The 7299-nt window shown below is 36.0% G+C and overlaps 1 long non-coding RNA gene across 1 annotated transcript; it reads right to left on the bottom strand.

Moving 5' to 3' along the window:
- Positions 1 to 2195: 2195 nt before the first annotated feature.
- LOC306800457 lies at positions 2196 to 5312 on the bottom strand. The gene is made up of 3 exons (XR_013773840.1): positions 5191 to 5312; positions 4679 to 4813; positions 2196 to 2377 (listed from the first exon to the last, which is right to left on the bottom strand). It is a non-coding gene; the product is annotated as an uncharacterized lncRNA (long non-coding RNA).
- Between the last annotated feature and the right edge of the window lie 1987 nt (positions 5313 to 7299).

Here is a 7299-nt window from a genome sequence, read left to right as displayed (position 1 = left end):
AGGAAGTTATGTTACATTATCTAACTACATTTTATGTAGCTATGAAATCTGTCACCTGCAGAGACAGAGAGGTTATTTGCACTGTCTTAAAATGCTATCTAAATTTTGGGCTTTTCATGGTGGAGATGACAGATTATTAAAAAATTAGATTTTACCAAATTTTTTTGTAAGTGAATTGGAAGAAGGGAGCCATCCCCACATTGCCCAGTTACAGGAAAGGTCAGCTGAAGTTTGTGTCTGGTGTTTGAGTAGTGCTTGGCATTCTTTTCTTACCCTCTCTCTGCTCTATAAATCATAGCACACAGAAAGGTCAGGAACAGAGAGGAGGTAAGATACCAGCTAAATAAGGAGCAAAAGATTCCTCTTCCTCTGGAAATCATCAGAGCAGAAAGGAAATTTCTAGAATCCTTTTGAGATAGGAAAGTAGACCTGAAAATAGTTAAAATATTTGGACTAAACACTGTCCAATTGAATTGCTTGGAATCAGCTCATATCCTTGAATAAATAAAGGAATTAGCTTTGTGTAAAGCTGTCCAAAGCCAGAGAATAGTTACAGCTGACTTTTTTGCCTTTAATGTTCTTGTACTTAGACTGTGTGTTTTTCACTTCCCTCCACCCTTTTCCTTGATCAGATAGTTTTTGCTTGTGTTCTTGAATATGGGAAAGGACAGAGGAGAATTGAATAAAGGATAGTTGTTGCCTTGTTCTTCAGTGGACACAATAATTTTTAATCAGGTATTTTTAGATTTGTACTTTCTTCAAAAGGATTGAGCTAAAATTAGCCTCTAAATTTTCTATCACATAAGAAAAGGATGCCTTCAGGAAAAAATAATGACAAAGAAAAAGAGATTTTCCAAAGTTTGTCTCCTTTCTAATTTTGGTTAGCTATTTCAAATTAGTGAAAATTTTGCTACATGATGCTTTTGAACAGTTTGAAGCAGAAGCTGATATCAAACTCAGGATGATTTCATTGAAGCTGTGAGCCTGAAGTATTTTGCTCATACAAACTGGGCAGGTCTTGTAGATGTTTTTAGTGTTGTGAGAAATCTGGCTGATTTCCTGACCTTTTGCAGGCATTTCTACTGTTCTGCGAATAATATCAAAGTGGTCAAACAAGAACAACTTTAAGGAAATTATTATGTCTGTGCTTATTTGAATAAAGAAATGAAGTACCATATATCCACTGCCTTTTCACAGTGACTTTTATGGGTAATCTAACTCATATGTATCCAACAAATACCAGTGTAACTTTTCTAGATATTTGTAAGATCAAGCTCAGGGACTTGCAATTACTGATCATTCCATTCATGGTTTTATAACATTCTGTGATGAAGTATCCTTAGTCCTGCTCAAAGAATTTATGTGGTGAAGGAAGGAAAACATTTTTAGTATGCATAGACTGTGTCTGATAGTAAGGTTGGAAATATTAAAAGATACCTCTCTGTTCTATGAAAATGCTCCATCCTATTATTTTGGAAAAGATATGAAATATTTTTGAGGTGTAAACCTGGTGAGAAGTCCCACAATGACTTTCTTTTGTTTGCAAATATGGCAGAAGTCTGTTTTTTCATCAGCATAAGTTATAATAGTGATAAAATAATATGAATAGTTATTAAATTCATTTTTATTTAACTTCAACAAAATACTTATTGTCACTTCAGTATATCAATAGCCTTTAAGAGTCCAAATTTGGAACCTGTCAGATTGAGTGCTGAGCAAATGTGCAACGTGAACAAATGCGTAGAAGGGAATACTTAAAATAGAGAAAAACAAATGTTTCCAACAGAAAATTTTAAGACCTTCTTTCCAGAACAAGACCTATAGGGGTGTTCATACAGAACTTGCCCAATTGTGAATGTTCTTTTAGAGACCATGGATGCAAATTAAGTACTTTGAATGTGTGCATACTTAGATTGGTAAAATATGTTAAGATATGTTCTAAATAAGTTAAGAATAAGCACTGATGAACAGATGGAATAATTAAATTCTTACACTGCGAAAAGTTTTTAAAAAAAGGAAGGTGAGGGAGAGCAGGAAACTTTAAAAAGGAAACTTGTAAGCCACTCTTTTCCTTAGTGCTTTCTTTTTCCAAGTCTGGTTCTTACTTTCAGACTCAATACACAAAAATTCCCGGTTTACAACAAACCTTTCCAGTGCTATCTACCTGCAGAAAAAAAAATCTCTTTTCATCCAAGTTGCAGCTCCAATCCCTTTGCCAAGGTCCTTGTCTATAGGTACCAGATGAGATTTTCTTCCTGCTCAATACCTCTCAAATCTGGAAAGTCTTCTTCCAGAGGGGCATTTGTCTTCCCTTTCTTCCTCAGCAGCATCACTGCTTCCATCCTGGTGCATCTATCAACTCTCTGTTGACAACAGTCTGAGAATAAAGAAATAAATCTGCTAACAGGTTGCATATTTCGTTGTGGACAGCAGCATATTTAGAAAAGTATTTCCTTAATTTCTCCTGGAACATAAACTCAGAAATGATGTAATGAGAACAGTTTACCTTTACTTAGACAGGCAACCTTTCTTAAAGGCATGTGAAACTCAAACACAAATGAGTTGAGTGAGCAGTCTTATTTAACAGGCTGAGAAAATGTTAATTACCAATTTTTCAGAACATGCTTAGAATATCATGACAAAAACAGTTTTGACACTGCTGTTTATACTATGTGTCAGGTGAGGAAGAATTCTTTTTCTGTATCAACATTCAGATGAAGGAACAAATTACTATACTTCCTTTCAGACATCTTCCTCTTAAGCAAGAAAGTTGCACAGGCACTGAAATAGTCTAAATGCTGAAATTATTTAGCTACCAAGATATACTGCAGAATATAAAGCAGTGCAAAAATTCTGAAGAAGAATAGATGCCAGTGCTGTGGGACATGTATAGCAGTTATCAGATACTCAGCTAAATGATTGAGGAATAGTCCCTGTATTTTTCCTGGAAAAATTAGAACCTAAGCATAACATATAGAAGGAAGAGTTACAGTTTCTTTGTTCAATATTGTTTATAATTTTTCTCCTCTTGTATCTATAACATATGAAAAAAAATGTAAACCTAATTCTTTCTGTTAGCTAAGTGTGTGTGGCTCAATATGCTGGGGGAAAGGAGGATGCAAAAATTAGGCAACTGATTTTAACCTTCTAAGCTAAGCAAAGATCATTTATGCAAAGCCTTTGCCCAAAATGAATTTTCAAGCCTGACTATCTAAAGATTAGAAATAGTTTAAAAAAAAAAGATCTGGCATAACCTTTGCTGTATAGAGCCTGTGAATGACAATATGAATAAAGACAGGGAAAATTTACAGTATTCAAAGATGTTTTTAACCAAAACAGAGATAAAAAAAAACAATTTTAAAGGACGGGAAGTGCATTTTAGTGGTTATTACTGAAGGTTTGCTGTTTCTGAGGGTTTTTTTGGTTTTTTTCCACAGCGCAGTCTCATACTCTTCCTGTGCTGTTGATGACAGAACACAAAAACAGCTCAGATGCATGGCACAGCTCACAGCAGCCTGACTTTGAAACTCTAAGCTTCAAAAGGGCTGAGACAGAATCAATCAATCATCTCCCTCAGGTTTCTTTGCACACTCACTTGTCTTACACCATATAAATATCCAGTGTGGAAGAAAATGTTATCTTTTTCATTTTATTGTCTCAATTGTTCCAGGTGGAACAGGTAAAGTGTTGCAAACTGGCAACCTCCTACAGTTTTGCATGTTGAAAGGACACTTGTGTTAATGTACACGTGTTTGTACAGACCAAATTTCCTTTCTGTGGTTGTGTCATGTCAGGGCTCCTCCAAAATCAATTTTGTTAATTGAATGGATAATTAAGGAAAAACAGTGGCATTGTTCATACAGATCAGTGGTATTTTCTTACATATTTTACAGGAGAATTCAACTGACTTCACATTCAGAGCAGTTTGAAAATCATTTGGGTTCACAGTAGGCTCCCTTCAAACTCAACAATATTACAGTTAAAGAAATTTGGGAAACTGAATTTGTGTGACCTTTTTATTTATTTACTTAAAAATATATATTCTTGAAACTGTAAGAAACATTGTTTGGTTTAGTTTTGGGTTTTGTACTTTAAAATAGAGAAGGTAAATGAATGACTGTCCTATTCATGCTGCTTCTGTTTGATCTCCTACTTCAACGCCCTGTAGCAAAAAAAAAAAACAAAAAAAAAACCAAACCAATAGTGTTCCCATGGGCAACAAAAGCTTGAAAAGAAGCATCAACATGTTGGTAATGAAAAAAATTTCAAAGGACCATATTTCAAGCTGTGGGAGTGCAAGGAACATCATTTCTTATATAAAATGCACATCATCTCTTGTGAATGGCAGCTCAGGAGACTGCATATGCTCCTCTCCTACTTCACAGGAATTATCTAGCAGATATAAATGAAGGCAGTTTTGATAACTAACTTAATAAAATTCCAAAGAGTAGGGGTGGGCAGCTCAAGCTGACATTTTAAGATTTCATGAGGGAGGGTGATGGGTGAAAAAAGGAGGAATGTCAGTTTTGCTACACACAGAAACTTAATTTCTTTAGTTTGGATGACTTCCAAGCAGAGTTACAGCATTTTTACAATCCTTCTATTTCTTATACAAAGCAAAGAGTTTTCTTCTGTTTACTTAAGCACACTGAGATGAAAAAAAAATCCAGAGGCTTACAAGACCACAGCTGTCTGCTCTTCAAATACTGGTTCAATACTTTGATGAAGGGTAGTGTTGTTTGCTTTCTGTGCACTGCAGGTTAAAATGAAGCAGGTTGTTCACAGGACGTAATTTCTCTAGGGATGGTGCTTCCTGGTTGGATTAAAAGATAAATAAAAATTCATAGTTCATTTAATTTATTTTTCCCATATCCCAAATACTTTGATATTTATTCTAAATCAGGGTTTGAGTCCAGAGACCTTTAAATCAGGCAATATGATTCTTCAAAATCATAAGTAATTAAGAGTAAATTTATGGCAGATTAAGGTCTCTTTTAATTTCCCTTCTTCATATATTTTAAAGGCCTGATGCTCTGAATCATTACTTTCATCACTTTTCATCATCCAAGTGTGTAGTCCTGACACAGATGGCCTTCATTCATGCCACCCTTTCCAGTGTTTTCATTAAGATTACTTGACCAATTAAGAGCTGATTGAATAGGGCTTGTTATATCATCTTGTGTCACTCACCTTCCTGTTTCTTCCTTCTGCTCTCTTTATTTTCCCTATCCACAGGGAATTCTGTCTCAGTATAGGAAGGTTCTCAGCAGAGTTCTTTGCAGCCTTGTTTATTCTCCTCTGCAGCCCAGGCTATGGGGTGTAAGGGAAAGCTCTTTGCTACAAGGCACTGGCACAGGTTGCCCAGCAAAGTGATGGATGCCCTATTTTTGGAAGTGTTCAAGGACAGGCTGGATGGGACTCTGAGAAACCTGATCTGATGAAAGGTGACTCTGCTCACAGGGGGTGGTGGGAGGGGGGAACTATTGGAACCAGAGATTTTAAGGTCCCTTCCAACCAAAACCATTTTGATTCTGTGTTTCTATTTGATTTGTATAGCTCAGGATCTGAGAGTGATCTTAAATGAGACTGGCTTTTTGCCTGGTCATTTCCCTGTAATATTGTACTTAACCCCTGAAAAAATTAGGTGAAGAGACTAGCCTTTCCAAAATGGACATACTTACATAAAATCTTATGTATGCCCAAGAGAACAAATTACAGCTTGAGGAATGGATGTAACTGTGTAGCTGCAGCAAACCTTATTGACTTGGCACCCAACAAACAGACCTAATTTTTCGTGGTTCTCTGGGGTTCTCTGGGAAAACATTAATACCAACAGGGCTGTGCATAGCCCATACTTATCCTCTCCTCAACTGTGCTTTGGACACTTTGAATCTCAAAGCTTTATGTTTATGGATATTTTTGGTGTAAGAGCAGAGGTGACAGATGGGTTAAATTTTATAATGGTGGAGTTTGCAAGCACTATCATTCTGTAGTTTTTTTTGTATAACACATATACCTTACATCTTTAACTTTTAAGAGATTACAGTATCAAAGATATATACCTAAATATATACTAACATACATGGATATTGGCATGTATATATTGATGGTAATTCAAGGAATGTGCATGTTATGCAAAAAATCCCACAAGTAAGAATTTGTGTAAAAAACACTGCTTTTAGTTCTTTGTATGATTCATTAACAATTTTTTGTTGCGGAATGTTGATTCTGAAACAGTAATCTGGGTACCTAGGGAGACAATAAAAATTTGTGTTGGTTGTAGGAATTGTACTTTCAGAGAATATGGACATTCAGGTTCAGCAGCTAATGCTTTTCTTCACACCAAAGGAAGAGAAAAAGTAAATCAAAAGTATAGATTCAGCAGTCTCCTCTGAAAGTTTGTTAGTGATATCCTCAGAACACATTACTGATGTCCCTTTTTTATAGACTGGCAGGTGTGAAGGACATGTTGTGGACTTTACTTGTAGAACAGTATTTACACCTAAAACTGCTGGCTAGACTGGATTGATGTGAGGAGAAAGACTTACAGTGCTCTTCTAATATCATTATCTCTTCTGATTAGGTTATAATGCAAATATTATTGAAGACTCACAGCTTATCTGTAGTATTGACATTCCCAACACTGACATTCTCAGGTCAATATACTAAAATTATAATATACTTCCTGTGAGTTAAGAATAAAATTATCCTGCTTTCTATACATAAAACTTAAAAAGAAAAAAATGGTATGAAAACTAATTCTTAAAAAAAGCTCTGCGTGAAAGTAAGTCCTTGGATAACAGGTTTCTTCACACACCTTCAAAAAAATTTGAGATACCAAGTTCCTTGTACTAGAGGAAGAAGTATATGGATACCCATGAGACTATTGGGAGGGAGGAGGAATGTAAGATGAAAACAAATTTTATTTGGTGTGGGAAAGTTTGGGATATTTCTCTATAGGTGTGTTTAAACATATATGAGGCATATTGTTCTGAATTAGTTCTATTTAGTATATGATGTGGCTGACTGTGTAGATGAGGAAAGCACTGGCCATTGTTTACCTTCTGTTAGGGGCATCTGGTCTGTATCTTTTGGCACTAGGTCCCACAGCCAGGGAAGCAAATTGCAATCATTGGGTGCAGTTGGCACAGTATTATTGCCCTACAGCTGCCACACCAATCAGGTTCATCAATGGGGTCTGCAGCCTCTTCCTTCCCTCTTCCCAGGGTTTGGCTTCCAGTGCTCAAGGCCAACTCTAATTTAATGTAGACATGGAGTCTTGGATCAGATTTCTGGGGA

This window comes from Erithacus rubecula (genome assembly GCF_903797595.1).
Source record: "Erithacus rubecula genome assembly, chromosome: 3".
NCBI lineage: Eukaryota > Metazoa > Chordata > Aves > Passeriformes > Muscicapidae > Erithacus > Erithacus rubecula.
The sequence above is the reverse complement of the archived record's forward strand: the minus strand, read 5'-3'. Positions and strand labels throughout refer to the sequence as shown.